Genomic DNA, 22,070 nt, shown 5'->3' on the forward strand with positions numbered 1-22,070 from the left:
CATTTGTATAGAAGTAGAAATCTGGATACCTATTCTGATACCTAATAAAAGAAAGGACACTCTTTGGGGCGGATTTTGATGATAACAAGTCACTAATTAGAAATTATAATAAACATTGAAATAATTTAAGAATTTTACCAAAATAAAATTACTTGGTAATCACCCAATTTCTGCCACAACATTTTAATTGGCAAAACTCATAAGCATAAAATATATATTTTCTAATTTCATCTTTTTTTTTTACATAATCTGGTTTGATGTTTTCCTAAATATTCAAATCACTATATTTTGCTGCTTAATATTAAATACAGCAAATGAGTTATTTTTATGCATCAAACAATTACATTTTCTCATTCATCCAAACTAATCACTGAACATCAATTTCATATTTTCTTCACTAAAATATTACTGTGCTTGATGTCATCAAGTAGAGCGGATCATTTTTTTTTACATTTGTTTACACATTTTTTACAAATGTTTTTGAGAGTCCATACAAAGTTATAAGTGTTCAACATTTTTTTTCATTTGAATATATTTTGTCTAAGATTCTTAGCCTATGTCATTGCATACCAATTTGTTTCTTGAAAGTTAAGTTCACTGTAAAAACATCTGATACACCAAAATCCCTGATACCTGTTTCTTATAAGCGCCAAATAACTATCACTATTTCGATTTGTGTTTCATGAGAACAATTCAATATTGATACATTATAAGAAACATTTCCAGTGCTTTTCTCTTTTTAGCAATAGTTGGTTGATAATTAGAGGACACAACTAACCCTATACTATGCTTTACTTTGTTTTGTATATATATTTTGTATTGTGTGAAATTAACAAAGATTCATATGCAGGAATCTGTTGATACATTCCAAGAATCCCAATGCGACCAACAAACTTGAAAGACTACAATTTCTTTTTACTATGACCAATAAGAAAGCTCAAGGACTAAGTTGTTGGACTCATCCTGATCACCATTTTAAATTATTGTTAACAGTAAGTTTAACATTTTAAGTACAGAATAATATTCCTTTTGATATTTATAAATTACTATTTTCTGTGACAGATGTTACTTTTTCAATATTGATTGTACCCTCTTTTGTGTTTTTAAATTTTGCATACAATAATATTAAGCACACCATACCAAGACCACTATTTGAGCATCTAATAAACTGCCTACCAAGACCAATGTTTTCAAGTGACAATGGAGAGTATTCATGTTATGTTTCACATTTTTATGTTTTGAAATATTTTGCTGCTTAATATCAAATTCAGCAGATGTTTACTTTGTTTTGTGTATATACTTTATATTAGGTAGAATAAACAAAACTTAATTTCGCTACCATCATTATTTGTAGTGACATGCACTGTTAACATAAATAAAATCACTGGTGACAATCCCTGATACCTGTTTCGTATAAGCACCAAATAACTATGATAATGTGTTATTGTTGATACATTATAATAAACATTTCCATTGACTGGTCGTTTGCTTAGCTTAGGTTTACATCATTTTTTCACAATGTTTCTCTACTTGCTTTCAGCATGAGAGCAGATCATATTCTGCACATGTTTCATGCATATCACAAAAACTTATAATATTTGATCAACATTTGACTAACAATTTTACAAAAAAGACCTACCACCTTAAGGGGGGTAAAGGTAAGGCTCCCCACATAACCATAAAAGAAAGCCGCCCCCCCATACAGTGGGAAAGAGCTCCCTTCCCATTCTGGGGCAGAGAAGGGGCAAGGAAAACTCTTAAACATAAATGGTCAACGGACGGTATACACCCTGGGAAACTAAAAGTCTATATGGAATCTGCATAAATTAAAATATCCTGTTTAAGCGTATTGTATGACAGGGAGGGAAGGTCAACAGGTGGAAGAAAAATGGTCTAGGCAGAGCATACCGCCTGACAAGCTAAAATCGCCTTTTTATATACGGCAGACAATCAGACTCTGATTGCCTGGACGGCGGGCTGAGCAATGAATGTGGAAGCCGGGGAACTTCTCTCAGAAGGAGGATGGGAGGCCCAGGGAGCCTTCGGTCTCCTCCTAAGAGAGGGATATCCTCTTACTCCCTTTGGAAAGAGATCAACCTTACACAAAACAAAAAATATGGGAAGAGAAGCCTTCCCGGGCCCCCCCTCCCCCTTCTGGGAGGAGAAGTTCCCTGGCTCCAACCTTTTTTTTTGGGGGGGGGGGCCTAAGCCTGTCCTCCAGGCAACCAAATGAAAAAGAAATTTACCCATCCCACCTTTGTAGGAAGTGTGCTCAGCCCACCTTCTGAGCCACTGTGAAAGTTTCCTTCCACCAAAAGGGAAGGGAACGAGGAAGGAAAAGTCTCTGAGAATCTTCATGCAATTTCTTTGACAAAGAAACTGTTTTCACTTGATTCCACACAAAATTTTTATTGCTTTTTCATCTATTGTCTTATATTAGGATTTCTTTATGCATGTTATTTTATTTAAGAGTACTAAATAGCTTTTCAGTTTCTTGAGACTCTTTCAACTGTCTGGATTCTGCAGCAACGTTGTGGAGTGATATGTAAAACATAAATTGGTACTATATAACAATAGGTATGTAGAATTCTAACTCGCCAGTGTTGATCGTTTCAATTATTTACAAATTCACCAGGTCCTAGATATGACCATAAACTGTATCCAAACATGGGGCTTTGTGAAGTGTGAAGCCACCATTTAATTGCTATTGCTACCAGGTCCACTCTGATCTGGAGTAGTAGTACCTGTTAGGGTCCCAATTATGAGTTAAATAGAAACCAACATTAAATAAACAAATATATTCTAGGAAAAAAAAATGTCACTAGATTGGGCATGAAATAACCTGATATAGTGTTGATATGTCATAAAACAAAATGAACCAACAAATTCACCAATCGACACAATATCAACAAATGTATCTTTCTTTTCCTTATTCTGTGCTTATTTCTTGGTACTAAGCTTATCATTAACTAACCCTGACATTTCTTTTACTTTGTTTTGTGTATATATTTTATTTTGTGTAGAATAACCAAAAAGACATTTAGCTACCACATTTGCAGCGAAATGTTAGCATACATAAAATCACTGGTGACAACCCATGATGTTTTTTCTTATGAACACGAAATAACCAACACGCTTTCCATTGGTTTTTCATGATAACAATTTAATATTGATAAATTATAATAAACATGTCCATTACTTTTCTTTTTTTATCAATAAATATACTTGGTTGATAATTAGAGAACACAATGTTTATTGTAATAAAACTTGTGATCTATAACATCCAATTCTAAAAATGAAACTTTCCTTTCTCAATTGAAACAAACAACATACCCCACACTATGTTCCTAAAAATGAGGATTTTACTATTGCGTTTACATAATTTTTTAGCTATGTTTCTCTTACTTTCAGCATGAGATCATTTTCTACACGTGTTTCATGCATACCACACAAACATTTTACCTCTGACATTTTTAATTTTTTTCCAATTTCCTTTCACCATGAACATTATCATTAGTACAGTTTTCATTTAAAATGAAGCTGTACATGGTTACTATTACTTGGAAAGCAGATCTAAAAAAAAAAAAAATAACTGTTTTCACTTTGAAAATTTACGATTTATAGATCTCGGATTTGGCCCTTCTTCACCTTTTATCTTACATTTGTAAATATTGTATATATAAACTTTTTTCTTATTTCTCCAATGTTATTTCATTCATGCAATTTCATAATCCACCAACATTGTATAAGATTCAATTCCATTTGACACTTGAAAACAACTTTTTATATAGTAAACAGCATTTATTTCTTTTCAGACATATTCTTATTTTATTTTATTTCCAGTACTATGTTTTATTTCATTTTGTGGACACTCATTTACCTCTCTGGGATGCTGCAGGGAACATGTAGAGTGATATATCAAACAAGAAGTGGTACTTTATGACAATAGGTATCTAGGATTTACACATACCAGTGTTGATAGTTTGAAATATTTACAGACTAACATTTTACACAATATAAACACATGTACTTTTTTTTTTCTTTTCCTTTGCTTATTTCTCGAACCTAAACTTATCATTAACTAACCCGTAACTTTGTTTACTTTGTTTTGCGTATATATTTTATATTGGGTAGAATTAACAAAACTTAATTTCGCTACCATCATTATTTTTTAGTGACATGCACTGTTAACATCAATAAAATCACTGGTGACAATACTTGATACCTGTTTCGTATAAGCACCAAATAACTATCACTATTTCGATTTGCTTTTTCATGATAATATGTTCATCTTGATACATTATAATAAACATTTCCATTCACTGGTCGTTTGCTTAGCTTAGCTTTACATCATTTTTTCACAATGTTTCTCTACTTGCTTTCAGCATGAGAGCAGATCATATTCTAAACGTTTCATGCATATCACACAAACTTATAATATTTGATCAACATTTGACTAACAATTTTTTGCCAATTTCCTTCAACATTCTCATTACAATTAGTACAGTTTACATTTTGTCGTTAAAATGAAGCTGTACATGTTTCCTATTACTTGGAAACCAGATTTGTAAAAATCCCATTTTTTTTTTCACTCTGAGAATTTTCATTATATTTCTTTGACCAACGATTTGTTTTCAATGGACTTGATAAGTGCTAATATAGAGAGAAGAGAAACAGGGTGAGAGAGAGGCAGAAGAGAAAGTTGTTCCATCCTCTTTCCCAAATTTGACTACTGTGCGCGTTTGAACTCTCATCCTCGAGTTGCCTATTAGCCTTGATAAGTGCTAATATAGATAGAAATACCTATTCTGATACCTAATAAAAGAAAGGACACTCTTTGGGGCGGATTTTGATGATAACAAGTCACTAATTAGAAATTATAATAAACATTCAAATAATTTAAGAATTTTAACAAAAATAAAATTACATGGTAATCACCCAATTTCTGCCACAAAATTTTGATTGGCAAAACTCATAAACAGAAAATATATATTTTCTAATTTCATCTTTTTCTTTTTTTTTTTTTTTTTTTTTTTTTTTTTTTACATAATCTGGTTTGATGTTTTCCTAAATATTCAAATCACTATATTTTGCTGCTTAATATCAAATACAGCAAATGAGTTATTTTTTATGCATCAAACAATTACATTTTCTCATTCATCCAAACTAATCACTGAACATCAATTTCATAGTTTCTTCGCTAAAATATTACTGTGCTTGATGTCATCAAGTGGAGCAGATCATTTTTTTTTTCATTTGTTCACACATTTTTCCAATTTATATATATTTTGTCTAAGATTCTTAGCCTATGTCATTGCATACCAAGCTGTTTATTAAAAGTTAAGGTTCACTGTAAACACATATGTTACACCAAAATAAAAACGCTTCAGATAATGTCTTGATATTCAATTCAGTTTCTCACATGACATCTTATGAAGTTAGTAGAAATGTTACAGACTTTTGAATCTCAAACATTTTCAATACTGAGCACTGATATTTTCTTTTTTGGAATATAAGCACATTCATGATTTTTTTTTTTACAAACGTCAACAAATTTCACATTGTGTAGCAATGTACTGAAACAATTATAAAAATATTTGTTTTTATTTTGGATGATGCAGGGCATCCGGAGAGAGATGTTTCTAACAAAATGAAAGTATAATTTTTAGCAATAGGTATCTAAGAAAAGGCCACTACATATGTTATAAATTCCAAATTTCCACAACCTGGCAAATACTGGTACACGCTAGCAAATTTAGATTTGCAATTACAGAATATGATTCTAATTTTTTCCTTTGCTCTTTATTCTAACACTACACTAAGTTTACTGTTTTATTTCGCTACAGTTGATATTGTGTAGAACAATAAGAAAATCATAGTGAACAATGCATTCAACAAAATTTCATACACATTTCTAGATACCTATATCTAATAAGTTCAAAAGAAAGGACACACTTAGGGAGGTATTTTGGTGGTCAAGTCACTAAATAGAGATTAGCTGGTTTCCCGGCATAGCCCAGGATGTAATAAAGATTGACTGAAATACATGTTCTAGCTGGTTTCTAGGCGTTGCCAGGGATGTAATATAGACACATTATGTTGTATATTACCTGTTCTCTTCTCCCTAAGGTAAAACAATTTCATATACATGCTGTAAATTACCTACGCTAGGGATAAAACATGAACAATACCAGTCCTAGGGTAGATAAAACAAATAATACATAGAGATGAAAGATTCCTCTCCCCTAAGAATAAAACATATATTAAATATCTGCTTTTGTTTTTTCATTGTTTATACGGTCCCGAGCAACGCCGGGTAGCCCTGCTAGTCTCAGATAAAAGTGAGTGTAGTATTTGTGGCAACATCATTAGAAATTGAACTCTTCTATACAGAAAAAAATGAACCAATCCACATTCACTGGCGTCTGGTGAACGTTTACGAAACCAGTGCAGTTGATGTCATCACAGTAAAGACATGAATTTGTCGATTTCAAAGTGGTAACGCACATATAGAAATGAGCGCTCTGGAATTTTATGATCGGAAGCATTACAAGAGGCTAGCAAAAATAAGTTACTATGTAGAAAAAATTACCGTGCACAAAGGTAATTCATTTTAATGGTTTTAATGGTACAGCATCTGTCTTTGCAGCCCTTCGCCGTTTTAGTTTTTTTAGTTAAAAAATAGGTCTTACTTTTTTAGAAAGACTCTCGTGTATACCAGCTTACCTTATAATTTATCGGACATCCTTGTGGATTCAGCGATCAGAGAAAATTATATACTTTATCTTCGTCATATTAAAAAAAAGAAACTTTCAATGGAAAAGATTTTTTAAAATTTTCATTTTCTATGAAAAAAGAAATCCAATTAAAATGTTATATCTGTTGTTTATAAATATTTGGATTATATGCAAACTTTACGAAATTGCTGAAGATTCAGCGTAGTAATTAGATTATAAAAAGAAGATATGTGCAGCATCTGATGCATGGCACATTGCGCAACTGTAGTTGGATTAACTAAGTGCAAACGGATAATCAGATTCTCCCTAATTGTATAATTCGCATGGAAAATAATATATAAATGAATAAGCACAGGCGATAATATCTGGATAGTTTGTGAATACTACCACAGTTAGAATGCTATGATAACGAAAGCAATTAAAATGGAAGTAAAAATCCATAATTACAATACTTCAAGTCAGAAACACTGCAAATATAAATTTATTGTCTTGTTGCTAGATTATATGTTATGATCAGACGTAGGCTATTTAAATATTTATTACAAACGCACAGCACGAATAAATTTCCCAAGGCCGGAAAATAATAGGTAAGAAAAGTCATCTAACCCAACAAAGAAGAGTGAACAACTCTCTTGATATTCCTCCGCAAGCGATTGGTATGTAGATCTTTGGTTTACTTTTGACAATTTTGTAATTCTCGATTCACTTCTTTGTACTTAAATTTTCATATTCCTTTAGCGACGTTTCCTAAAAAGGAATTGTGGAATTCATGATGAGAATCTATCCATCTCACACTTCTCGTTGGTTAGTTTTAATTATTTAAGTTTAATCATAATCTTAAGTTATGACATCAAGTGGCTTTCTCTGGTGCGATTTCCCTAATAAAATAAACAAAGCTTTTTTTTTTTAAAGAAAACGTAAAATTTGGGAAAGTGAAGTTCACGTGACTGAATAGGATTAAACTTTTACTTCGACAGAGCAAACCCAACCGAGGCTTCAAACTACAGCAGATACGGTGGCTCTAGAATACATTTTTTATGTTACGGTGTGGAATACGATGTTTACAGTCCCAGGTTACGGTATTTTCTCCGCCTTACGGTGTTATTTATAATTTTTTTGAATATATACATGTGTATTATATAGTGTACCGTATTTTGTTACTAATTTTTGATATGTACTGTATAAAATTTTAATTTTGCTTAGGCCCCGCCATAGGGCGATTTCACCTTATGCTCCCAACCCCGCAACAGATTAATTCGGCATCCCTGGGTTCTACTGTATATTAGATTGACTTATACTCGACTGAAGAAAGTATGTCTGCTCTCTCTCTCTCTCTCTCTCTCTCTCTCTCTCTCTCTCTGTTTCTTTCTCTCTATCTCTCTCTTTCTCTCTCTATCTATATATTTATCTGTTACTCTCTCTCTCTTTTTCTCTCTTTACGAGTGAATCCATCTTAAAATTTAACTTTCCACGATTTATCGTCTACTCTTGTCTCTGTCCGTCTGTATGTTTTAAAAATGTTATTAGTTTTTAACGAGATCACCGAATGTAATTATGATGTGAATTTCCGCCAATAAATGACATTGACTATTTTATTTCACGTAATAAATAACAATTACTGATTCGTTCTCCTGCATATAATTTTTTTTTTTAATATTTTTCTTTGACGAAATTTCTTTTGATTTTTAATGGCACCGGCTTCTTCAACCTTCTTGTCAACACAAACGTTTGAAATCGAAATTCTAATTTTTAGAATAAGAAAACAAAAGAAGTTAAAAAGTAATCGAAAACATAATGAGCCAAAAGTTACTACGTCGGCATGCGAAATGACAAGACTAAATTAAATACAATATAAATGCAATGTAGACCAAAATACAGAACGCTTACAAAGTTATATATATAGAATTGTTATATATCATTTTCAGTTGACAAGATGTCTTAATCGCGTTTAGCTGATTACGATCGACAATTTAAATGAACATCATCCCTAAAAATAGGCTGATACACTGAAAAAGAAAAAAGGCGAAAATCAATCTTACTTATATCACGTTAGGTATGAGTAACGCATTAAACAATATGTATCAGGCTTAATATATGCATGGCACCAATAAGAGTTTTAATTACAAACGCTCAAACAAAAAAAATGTAGTAATTGGAACACAGTCGGGTGAGCAGTTTACAAATTACATTCATTCAAGTGATGCAAGCTTGCACATGTTCTATCCAACTGAAAATTTGAAAGATGGCATATAAATAAAGCATTGTATACTCATCTTTAAAAAAACTACTGCTGAAATCAAGCAGTTTCTTTGTAAGTTTTATTTAGAATTTACTGCTTCTGAAACATAGCCAAGGCGTGGTAGCAAGACATAACTCATTCCTATAAACACAACATTCTGAAAAATCAAGTCGTTCCAACCAGGCAGTTATCCACAGGCACGATCAAAACCTCCACGAAAGTGTTGTTTTTACAGAACTTAAATTAATATTGAGTGGCATTGAACCATGCGTTGCATAGATCAGAAAGCAGTATAATCATCAGTTTGCATGATTATTTCTAAATGATACACAAAACGGACGCTTCGTTTGCTTACCGAGGTTTCATAGAATTTTCGCATGAAAAAATGGACTAAATAAGCCAATAAACGTGAATTTACTAACTCCATTTTGAATTAAGAATTAATTTCTAGATTATTAAAAGACAAATTTTAAATTCCTTGCTTATATTCACACACTTATTTACAGTGAATTTCATTGTTTAGGAATGTAAGGTTCGATATCTCATGTCTGATAATACGGATGATAGTTTCGAACAGTCGTCAATTATTTATTGTACATTTAAATCAAACCTTCCATTAGTTATGAGACTTCGGAAGTTTTATAAAATATTCAATAATAATAAAATCGACTTTAACTTCCTTTTCCGATGTTTTTGTCTGTTACCGAGGTAATTATATATTTCAGACTTTATTTTTATGTCATTAAGTTTATTTATTATTTGAAGCAAGAAAAACTGACAATCGCAATCAAGCAAAGCCTCTTGTTTGTTTACCCTGCGACACTTAATATACATTCTATTTTCTATAAAGATTGGGAGAATATATCATTGGAATATGCACAAATTATATCAAGTGATGCGCACTTGGCAGTCGGAATGACGTATAATAACACCCTTTTATTTCTTATATCAACGTTTTTATTCAATGTATTTTGTTTCAACTAAATATCGACTCGTACTTTTTTTTCTGTAACCTTTACAAGAGGGTAACATTCGATTAACCTATATTAAGTGACCGGTTGGATTTAAAGAGTATGTTCATGAGTTGCATTTTGGGTACTGTCGCCCTCAATGGAGTTTTTTTTATTGTCTTGGAATGTTAATATGAATATGGCCATACATTTTCATATATCTATGGCTAATACAGTGTGGAACGATTAACTTGTCGTCGTAAAAAGATGATATGATTCCATTTTTTTTTTGTTGTATCAGACAATCTACTAGTTGGTTAGTTTTGTACAAATCCCAAGAACGATATGATCCTTCTGTCTGAAAGTGACACAATGTTCAACGAGCAGAGTGTGTAGATGCGCCAGTGTTTAACTTATGCTCTCTACCGATCCAAGTTATGAAAGAAGACGGTATACAGCACAAGAAAGTGGGTGCAAGGGGTCTGTTATACATTGATTTAGAAGGTGTCAGAAAATAAGCTTGCACGTGTATTTTTTGACATCAGGAGTTACGTGTCGTTATAAGTTAAGTTAGGCGTGAGATGATAGCCTAAGGCAGACATATTTATACCGAGACATACATCTGTATATATACATACATACAAAATATACACACACATACATACGTGCGCAAAAGTGACAAACGTACACTCACACACACACACGTAAATCAATGTATAAACAGACCCCACACCTACTTTCTTATACAATTTACAGTTCCAGTAAAATTATGACCCACTTTAATCATTTCAGATTTATATCCTGTTGTTAAAATAATATTGAGTAATCTTCCAATAGATACTAATGGAATCTTTCTCTCCTTTTTTTTTAGAGAGCTCACAACCTTTTATGATCTGTTTATATATATATATATATATATATATATATATATATATATATATATATATTGAAGTCCCCTTTTTTTCTTTTTCAGTTTCTTTCTAATCTTTCCATTTTCTTTCTGGCGTGGAGAGGTTCTGGGTCGCCTGAGGAAGTCTCTTTGACTGAAACAGATGGCTATTTGTAGCGACCGTATGTAACTCTTACCCTCAAATAATAAAAAAAAAACTATTTTGCTCTTTTTATTGAGCACTATCTAATTACCTCTTCGTCTTTATTAGTCCCGACTTTTCAACACCTCAAACCTATATATATATATATATATATATATATATATATATATATATTGGTTATAAGTATATGAGTAATCATTTACAATTAACGAATTTCTGTAATTACAAATGACAAAGGTGCGAATTTACTTAGATTGTAGACTGTAATAAAACTGTTATGTTAGGCTCTTTGACTATGATCACATCATAGTATCTGAATTATTTTGTGGCATGCAATGCCAAACGTCTGAACGATTATTATTATTATTATTATTATTATTATTATTATTATTATTATTATTATTATCATTATTATCATTATTATTATTAATATTATTATTATTATTATTATTATTATTATTATTATTATTATTATTATTATTATTATTAACTTGTTAACTGTTATGAAAAACAGATATGCAGAGAGAATGTTTTCCCAGAAAGAAGATATTGTTAAAATATTCATGTTTGAATCTAACGCAAACATTTTATCTTGGATTTAGATTTATAAGCAATAAAATATTATAGGTGTAGTTATGTAATAAAATAGATTAAAGAATACGATTTTTTATAAACAATGGCATGGACCTGGTAACAAATAAAGAGTAGGATTATATATATATATATATATATATACATACATATATATATATATATATATATATATATATATATATATATATATATATAAAGAGAGAAAGAGACTAGAGATAAAAGTAAGACAGGGAGGACGTGGGAGACTTCATGAAAGCAGGGTTACTTTGTCAATCGAGAAATTTTACTAAGAGATGATGTAAAGACTAAACAGAGAAAGCGTTGTAAATTCCTGGGGGAAACGCATAATTGTGAAAATGAGAATAAACGAGAAAAACAAAAAGAAGACTTGTTGTTACTGCTTTGCCGTGAAATGGTTTTGCAGTGTTCGGGAGACGAAGGGATCCACAACCTAAGGTTAGTCGTCTGATAGAAAAAGGTCATTGTGCGCTTATGTGTCATGTATTTTAACCTGTTGTGAACTTATGACAGTTACCTTGTCCATGTTATGTGAATTCAGTTTGAATATGTATAAACACGCACACACACAACGGGCATTTATAAACACTAGACGATGCACGGTCATCGGTTTCATATACACATATATTTGAATAGCTTAGGCGTGCATGAACGCACGTATATAACCTCTTTATATATAAATCCAATAATACAACAACATAAATTCAAAGAAAGTTATTTTAAATTCTTTTCTGTGCTATATTACTATTAGTCTATGTTCACTTTTGTTTGCACACACTACGCCGCCTAGTTATAGCTCCATGTAGTCATCACATATGTAGTGTCCGTTCTTGAAAATAATATCAACTTGTTTTATACTCTATGCTTCTAATTTGTTCTTTACCATTAAGAATATTTATATTTCAATATATTCTGGTATATAAGAATCACGCCTCAAGTCAAGTAATAAACTGAAGGAATTTAAAAACACAGCACTTTGCTATAAACGTTAGTAACGTTGGGAATATCTAGTTGTATTTTTTGACTGAAAGCCCTTTCTTAAACATCGATATCAATGATTTTTGGAAATTTGAAACTAAACTAGGATTAATTAATAATATTTCAGTTTTTCTTAAGTATTTTCAGAGTTGTTTTTAGAGTGGTGATAATATGTGTGCAAGCATTGGATATGCATGGCATTTGAAATATAATCATTAAGATAAAATAAATTAAAATTCTCCAAGTGTCAGTCTTTGGTTTAGTAATTTAGTAAACGTTAATTTTACATTGTTAATTTTTTGCTAAACTTAAAATAATAAAATGGATTCAGATAAAAAAATTAGATGAAGCTAGACCACATCAAAGTTAGGATCATTATATATCGATTTTATTCTTAATCAAAAAAGAATGACAGAATGCTATGTTTTTAAGGTCAATTTTACCCATTCTAGGAAGGAGCATTCTCTAGTCATTTATACACATTTAGAATAAAATAAAAACGAAATCATAATTATTTATGCGATTTAATATAACAGCTAGTTACAACTGTAGAAATTCCAGGGATGAGAAACATATTAAATCAACTCATATGTTTTCGGGAAACTGATATTTTTTTCTGGATAGTGCCAAATATATTATTTTTTTATAGAAAAATTAATGACACCCATCAAATATGGGTATATTCACATTTCTATGAAAACAATGTCCATTGTATTTTAAATAGAGAACTGACACAAATGAGATAAATAATAGTACGAATAAATAATCAATTAGTAATATTGTGTTATATAGTTCAATACACTCACATTATAGTCTATAATCTTCAACCAAACATCTCTTTGCAGACAATATTTTATTCTTTTCTTGCCATGTTTCGTTCAAATATTTAATTTTTACTTTACATCTCGCTTACTCGTTTCTTCGGTGCTTAACCGCTGCCCGTGTAAATTCGCCTTAAAAAATGTATTTTGCTTTTTTTAAAAAAGTGTAACGTAAAGACAAAGTCCGGAAAAACAAACAGAATATATGTAGAATAGAAAAATAAAATCCACAGTAGAAAGACTCCCAGAAAATGCAAGACAGTTATAGTAAGAATGTTATTATTACTTTCGTCATGGACATTTTCTTTCTCTCTCCATTCCAAGTGATTCGGATTGACACATAAAATTCCCAAGTTTTCCACATGAAAATAGTTGCCTTTTTTTTTGCTAACTTGTTTATTTATGCAAGACACACCCCTTTTCCCATGTTCCGATTGGTATGTTTTGTTTGGAATCATCGTCGTTGAGGCATAAGTTCGCAATTGTCTCTATTGTATTATTTATTTGCTATGTTCTTTTTTAGTAAAAGTCGTTGCCCCGTTGAGAGAAGGCTATTTCCATGTTGCCCATCTAGGGAATACTTGTCAAGGAAGGGACTAACAGTCAGAACATGACAAGCGAATCCCTCCAGCTGGCTATGAAATTAGTATACGCCGTCTTTGACACTCGTATCTGTTATTTGAGTATCATGTTTGTTCCTTGTGACATTAAGGTTTATTATCACTATGAGCAATGTGTGAAATAATAGAATGTCTAAAATGGGTTATTGTGACTAATATAAAAAAGGAAATAATATTTTCTGAAGTGTATGGAATTTTCATCTCTGGTATATTATGATAAATATAATGTATAAAAATTTAACAGAAGTGTCGTTATTGGATAACGTCAGTAGTATGTGACTGAGTTCGAATAAAGACAAACGTTTATTGGAAGAAGAATTGAAGCGGGATTTTTAAAAATATTTTTCAGAACAAATAAAGCATATTACAACTTGGGGAAAAAGGTCTTCTATTTTAGATCATCTGAAACAGCAAGATGTTTGTTCATATCACATTTTAACTATTGCAGGTAAGAATAAAACATGCGAACAAAAAATAGTGTAGGAATTCCAAAATCTGGCAATCTGAAGGATGAATAATTAAAGCTTTCCGTCATATAAAGATAGAATTTGTCTGCTTTACGAGTTAGCCGGAACTATATACATAAAGCCGACACTAGTGCTATGATTTCCAGAACACATTTTATCTAAGGACTTATACAACAAGCAAAGGCATACAGCATTTTAACGTGACTGCATTATAATTTATAATACGCTGCGTGTGTGCCTGGTCGACAGATATGATTGCGTGTGTCTAAAATTTTAATGTAAGACCTACGCGTGATATACCGACAAATATCTGGGCGCGTAATGAAGAACTATTTAAACATAGACGGAACAGACCGACCAACCCAGCTTATGAATAAAATGCGATGACGCATCCGAAAATTAAAATCATTCGAGGAGTATTTATGCATAGCTATTCATATAAATTATTAATACATAGTAAATCGATACAAAATGAATAAATTATTAATAGAAAATTAAATATGAATAAGTATGCAATGAGAAAATTATGCGTTTATAATATAAACAATACGATGTGTGCTATATCATGAGGGGATTTATACCTGTAACGTAAACACGTCGAATTTTCCAAAGATACAATGTCATATGTTCTGTTGTTTTCGTCTTCTCTTCTTCTCGTCTTCTCTTCTTCTCTGCTCTGTATAAATAAAATGAACTCATTTTTCCCGTCCGACTTTGACCTTAATAGGATTAAAAGTCATGACATTACATGCAAATGTAACGCGTATAAACTGCAGCACATTATCTGAGGTGTGCTATAGGCATGTTACCTCTACAGTTCGTAAACAATGGTACATTCCTATATTTTTTCCGGTGAGCGTCCACTGCCAAAATCGGTTAGATTCAATGAAAGTTGCAATATCTTTTCTCTATGTTAGATTCCTCCTTTCCTCTCTTCCCATTTACACCGCAGCGGATGCGTTCACAAGGAACATTACGAAGAAACACCGGTTTGGAATCGTACAAAGTTATTTATGCTGTTTTCTTTTTTTATGCTTTCTGTTTTTCCCATATAAAAAAAAACGCGACAACGCGATTATCATTATTGTTTTCTTTTGCTTATTTTTTTAGTTAGTGTAACACGCAAGCTTTTTTACTTCCGGTTTTAATGACTCTAACCGTGAAATCTAACTATGAGCTTTGTTTATTAGTGCTTTCAACTCAGCATTTATTTTACACAAACATTCATTCTTTACTATTTATTATTACAACGCAACGATATCGTGAATTCACTTGCATTACACTTAAATTAAAATTAAAGCAAATAAATTAATTAAGAATTCGAGAAAACAAAAAAAAACATTTAGAATTCGACTGTGATGCGGGACTACTGAAACTAAACCAAAACAAACTTCACTGCGCAATTGATATTTGACCTAATTCACTTTTTACTTAATTCATCATCATTTTTTTTTGCGCTTCCGTCTCAATGCTTTGAGTTCGAGCCCCCCTTCTCAAACTTTTTTTGGATTTTTCAAACACCCGGGCACCGCCAGACCGTTCGTATTGCATTACGTTAATTTTTTTCATTGCTTTTTTTAACGATTTTTTGTAATACATTGTTGTATTTATAATGCTTAAACAGGGTTATTACTTCGCTATGTTTTCATTTACCACCCATACCACACAAGCCTCTAAAAACCTGGGCAACGCCGGGTACCCCCGCTAGTTTTTAATATTGAGATGTTTTTATTTTGATATTTGAGCAATACAGCGGTAACATTTATGTAGGTCTGGGTCAAATTTAATTTTTAAAATACATTAAACGGCGTAGACAGTTAAACCTGTACGCTATTTACTACCATATCTTTTCGTATAATGCATGTTCATATTGAACATTCTAGGCTTCTCCAAAAATATGTATTACAAGTACTATCTTAATATATATCAAGATACAAATAAAGTTATTGCAGTTTTAATTTTTTATTCATATGTACATATATCGGCTCTAACAAAAAATTATTCATCGCAATAAACACTAATCTGTAGCAACATACCTTTTTCAACATAAACAAATGTATTTATGACAGTAACGTAAACGTTCTGGTGGCCATGAAGTCACTTTATGCGTTTTGATATCGCATGGTTTTTGGAAGCATTTCCACGCAAAAAATTGTCGAGATGCTTGAAAAAGTGGTAATCGGTAGGTGAAAGGTCTGCAAAGTATACCAGAGGAGGGAGAGTTTCGCTTAATATTTGCAGGGTCAGTTTAGCAACGTGTGGTTGAGCATTATCGTGGAGGAGAATTGGGCTTTTTCCTTTGCCTCATGCTGGGTGTTGCTGTCGAAGTTTCTGATGCATTTTATCCATTTGTTGACAGTACTTAACCACCATAATCGTTTCGACTGCATTCAAAAATCTATAATGAATGAAACTGGTCACAGAAAACCAAATAACCAGCTTGATATTCTTATAGTGTAATTCTGGATTCATGAAATATCATGGAACTCTATCAGCATCTAACAAATGAGACGAGGATTGTCGTAAAGAACACACCTTTCATCGCAAATCGCAAACCGGTAGCGAAACAGGTCGTCTTGCTGCGTAAAATAAAGAAAGATGACACTACATAACGGCATTTCTTCGGTTGACCTTCTCTTCGTGATGCATCTATTTATCAAGCATTCTTTTCTGTTCACTCTCTCTTTCTCAGGTGGTTGGAAATCGTTGTATATTTTACGTCTAATTACAAAACAAAGTTCTCGAATAGTTATGAGTGGATTGGCTTACACTAAGGCTCTTAATTGATCGTTGTCATCATCCGATGGCCGGCACCTCATGATCTTTAAGATTCTCGTCATAACCACGAAATTTCTTAAGCCACAATTGTGCTCTGTGTTTACTAGTGGTTCCTGGGTCAAACGCGTCGTTGATATTGTGAGCTGTTTTAGAACTTTTTCCGCCTATTATGAATTGAAATAAGAAAAGTGTGCAATTTGCTGTTTTTCTATTTTGTAATCAAAGTTCTGTAAGGAAGACATGCTTTATTTAAAAGGGCATTATTGTGTTAAAACGATTTTAATTTAAACGAATAGATAGCGCGAAACACGCTCTTTAAAACGATATATAAAATAAAGATATTATAACGAAATACTTGTTTGAAAATACATAATATAAAATAAACATTACACATTTTACTGCAGTAGCTTTCTTCTCAACTTAATATTAAATCTCAACAAGTATGCATGCCCCCCATTAATGCACAGCGGACGAGGCATATAAAATTACTAAGTTAACAATTCGCGCCTCCTTTAAGCCCTAAAAGTCCCCCAGGGGACGTCCAATTCTTTTGAAAATGAACAAACGGTGCAGTTTTAGGCCTTAACATATGTAAATTTGAGTCCTGCACCATGCAAAAAAAAAAGGAATGACTAAGTCCATCATTTGCCACCCCCATTTAACCCCAAGCCCCAAGGCATTAACATATTAAAATTTGAGTTCAGCATCTTGCAAAACTGCTAAATAGACATACGCAGAAAATTTTGGACGAATGGGGTAAACTAGTTCCAAAAACTGAAGTGTTTTATTTTCCCTGAAAGAGCCCCTGGGTCACAACCAAGGCTTATGGCTAGGTAGAGACAAACAAATTTGTATCGAAATCAGTTCGTTATAACTATTCAGAAAATTTTATAATTTTTTTTATGAGCACAAAAGTGTTAATTTTAGCCAGTTTTAACCTGAAAGGCACCCCTAGGGTGGCAACCGAAGTTCTGTTACTTTTTTACTCATATCATGTTTAATGTTCGTGCAAAATTTCAACATATTCCAAGGCATAGTTATAGAGAAAAGGGCGGACAGACGAACGGACGAACGGACAAGGATGAATTCACAGGTCCGACTTCCTTTTGTCGGGGGACCAATAAAAACGATTCAGGTTAATAAATAATAAACAACGTATTTTAACCATGAGAAACCCGCGGTCCCATTGGTATCGTCCTGTTCTGAAATTGTACCAGTTTGATATTCGACAAGTGTACTGTAAACCCCTGATACGATATATTCAAGATAAATGAGAATATAAGAAAATACGAGAAATATACGAGAAGACTTTTTTTCAGGCACCATCGCAATAAAAGGAGTAGGAAACTAAACTGTCTTTTTCTACAAATGTCTGACTAATTAGAATTCCAGTCTTAATTATGAAGTATACATAATTCTATTAGTTGTAAACACATAATATCATAGATATTCAAAGTATGTACATAATACTAATAAACTAATAAATGAAATAACATTTTTCACAGACATTAATACATTATATATAATTTGAAGGTAGAATTTAGCAGAGCATATCTCAAAAATGTATTTCTTCTTACATAATCTTCTTTTCTTTATCACTACGTACATATATATATATACATATATATAAATATATATATATGTACATATTATATATATATAAATATATATATATGTATATATATATGCACAAACCCATGTTTATATATATATATATATATATATATATATATATATATATATATATATATATATATGCTAAACCCATATCTTATTTTTCTTTTATTAATATTATTGGATTTTCCCCCTTTTCCTTATACATATTTGTGAATTATTCCATGGATTTCGACTTTTTAGATTATTTTGGAGCATCTTCCACTTACGGGATTTCCTTGGCGTTTACTTGTGCGAATGGAAATTTAATTTACTCTCTTGGATTTAAATGTTTGGATTTTACCGCCATTGAATAATTTACCTTTCACAAGACTATCCATTCACGTGAAATCAACTTTTTCTTCACTATATTCCCCCTGTTTCACTTTTTGTTATCAAGTAAAATCTTTAACTTACTTGCAGTTTCATCAAATACTTTTGTATGCAAAATCCGATCCCGCATTTTGCTAATTCCTACCCTCTGATGAGAAGGAAATTATTTTTTCGAAACTCCGCAGATTAAGGACTATCCACTTATCAAGTGCTTCCTTTTCAGATTAAATATGTTTTAACTCTTTTTCAAAGTGTGTTTAACATGTTTTATTTACTATTTGTTCTTATATATATATATATATATATATATATATATATGTGTGTGTGTGTGTGTGTGTGTGTGTATGTGTGTGTGTAGGCGTGGGTGTGTGTATGTGTGTGTATGTGGATGTGTGCGTGTGTGTGTTTGTATTTTTGTTTTATTTTACTTCAGTCGAAATTCTATGAAATCAAGGGGTCCACTACATGAGGCTAACACTTGAATTCTATATGAGATACATAGCTATTCGAATGTTCCATTAAAGAGATTATCTCTCAAATACTGAGTTAGTACAGAAATTGAGAACATAAATTTCCTCTCCCTAATTAACCATTTTCATATGTTGTATTATATTTTCATGTTGCTTTCCTGGTCTTACTGGATTTCAGGAAAAGAATTTATTTAGTCTGGTGGAGTATCCAGCTTCGTTTTATTACTCAAAGTAACATCAATTGGAGAAGTTGCACCATTCCTTGTAAAAGCTAATGTAAGTTAGCCATAGTGAGGAGATCTTATTTGGACAGCGAATACCATGTGGTTTTGAAAATTTGCTCAGGGTTTACTTATTGTGAAAAGTATCCTCATGCCAGGTTGTTTTGGCAAACCCCTGTACAGATAGACCTTAGACATTCGAGGATAGTGTCTAGTAAGCATTCAAGTTTTATATGCTCATAAATGTATATGACTTTATATGTATATATACCAGAAAGCCGTTTAACAGAAAAGCCCACTCCTTCACTGCAGAAAATGTCCCCAGATGCCGGAAAGCCTTTTACTCTGAGTCAATCTGTGGACTGTTAAACTTTGGAATCAATTCACTGTTTGCTGCTTCTGTTACTGTATTCACACACAGAAGTTTAAATGTAATGTCAAACGACATTAATAGGATTCCCTTACGTCGAAGTTGCAACACATCCTGCTTCGGTAAACAGATATACTACACACACACATATATATATATATATATATATATATATATATATATATATATATATATATATATATATATATATATATGCATATTTTTATATTTGTGTTTTTATTTATATATGTATTTATATATTCGTGGGGCGTGCAATAAGTAATGTCCCTGACCGACTTCCCATAGCAGTAGAGCAACAAAACTTGGCACAGTTATTAGTCTTTCTCTACATAGGAACCACCCAGAATTATGCATTTCTCCCATCGTTTGATGCAGCTCTGGAGACCGTTTTTGTAGAACACCCCAGGTGGGTCCTCCAACCAAACGTGACTTCAGAAATCAAGGCTGCATCATCTGGGAAACGCTTTCCTTTCAAAAACAACTTTATGGCAGGGAAGAGTTGAAACTCAGAGGGTGCAAGGTCAGGAGAGTATAGAGGATGGGCGATGATTTCATAAGTACACGCCCGTGCTTCTTATCTGGCGACATGAGAGTTATGAACCGGGGCGTTGTCCCGCAGGAGGAGGGTAGTTTTTCTGATCTTGCCCTATCTCTTGATTTTGATAGCTTTCATTAACTTCCTCAAAAGTGAAGCATAATAGGCTCCTGTAATTGTGGTACCCTTTGCCAGGAAATTTGTCATCACTACTCCGTCCTGGTCCCAGAAGAATGTAAGTATGACCTTGCCAGAGGAGGGCTGCACCCTTGCCTTCTTTGGAGGCGGTGAGTCAAAGTGCTTCCACTATATTGACTTGGCTTAGGTCTCTGGATTATAGTGATGGGTCCAGGTTTCATCCTGTGTAATCAGTCCTTTGAAAAAATTTGACTCATCTTCTAGGCACATCTACAAATTCATCCTCGAGCACTCGACGCGTTCTCGCTTCTGGAATGGTGTGAGCAACCTGGGAATCCATCTGGCAGACACTTTATGCATATGCAAATGGTCATGAACGATAGTTTCCACATACCCTGTACTAATCTTTACATCTTGGGGTATTTGGCGAATAGTAATGCGTAGATCTCCCAAAATAGCAGCCTAAACTTGACGGACAGATACCTCATCAACGGCAGAAGGTGGGGCGACCAGGTCTGGGAGCTGTTTCCACGGACTTCCGGCCATGTTTGAATACACAATAGCAGCGTTTTACAAGGTCATATGATGAGGCATTATCACCATAAGTTTCTTTAATTTCATCAAAATTCTCATGTGGTGTGCGTCCTTTCAAATACAAAATCCGGATCACTGCTCGACATTCAAAAGGCTCCATTTCACACCTGACTCAGTTCAAACACCTGTAAAACAGAAACCACAATTAGTTCAGAGCTGTAATTTGCCACATAACCAATGATATAAATCATTACACATGCAAAATTCCAGCTAGATCAGACAACTGAAAGTGGGTCAGGGGCATTACTTATTGCACGCCCCTCGTATAATGTGTTAGAATTTATATGCAAGCTATGAATTGGTATAGAGAATTGCGTTTTCAATGTTGAAGTTTAATGTTTGTTTCAATAATACACTAAATTACCCGTGGCTATTTTAGTTAGTATAGTTAATAGCTACATATTAAATAGTGAGTATAAAAAATTATTGTTTAAAAGTGGAAGTGATCATACAGAGTTTATTTTAAACGCGCAAAAATTGA

The 22,070-nt window shown here is 32.5% G+C and overlaps 1 long non-coding RNA gene across 1 annotated transcript in view; it reads left to right on the top strand.

Moving 5' to 3' along the window:
* Window positions 1–7,259: 7,259 nt before the first annotated feature.
* Window positions 7,260–22,070, top strand: part of LOC145284055 (uncharacterized) — a 398,505-nt gene continuing 383,694 nt past the window's right edge. The window contains exon 1 of the long non-coding RNA XR_013868792.1: window positions 7,260–7,393. This is a non-coding gene — a long non-coding RNA (uncharacterized LOC145284055). The remainder of the gene's footprint in view (window positions 7,394–22,070) is intronic.

This window comes from Euprymna scolopes, chromosome 8 (genome assembly GCF_053919585.1).
Source record: "Euprymna scolopes isolate OS-2025 chromosome 8, ASM5391958v1, whole genome shotgun sequence".
Lineage (NCBI taxonomy): Eukaryota > Metazoa > Mollusca > Cephalopoda > Sepiida > Sepiolidae > Euprymna > Euprymna scolopes.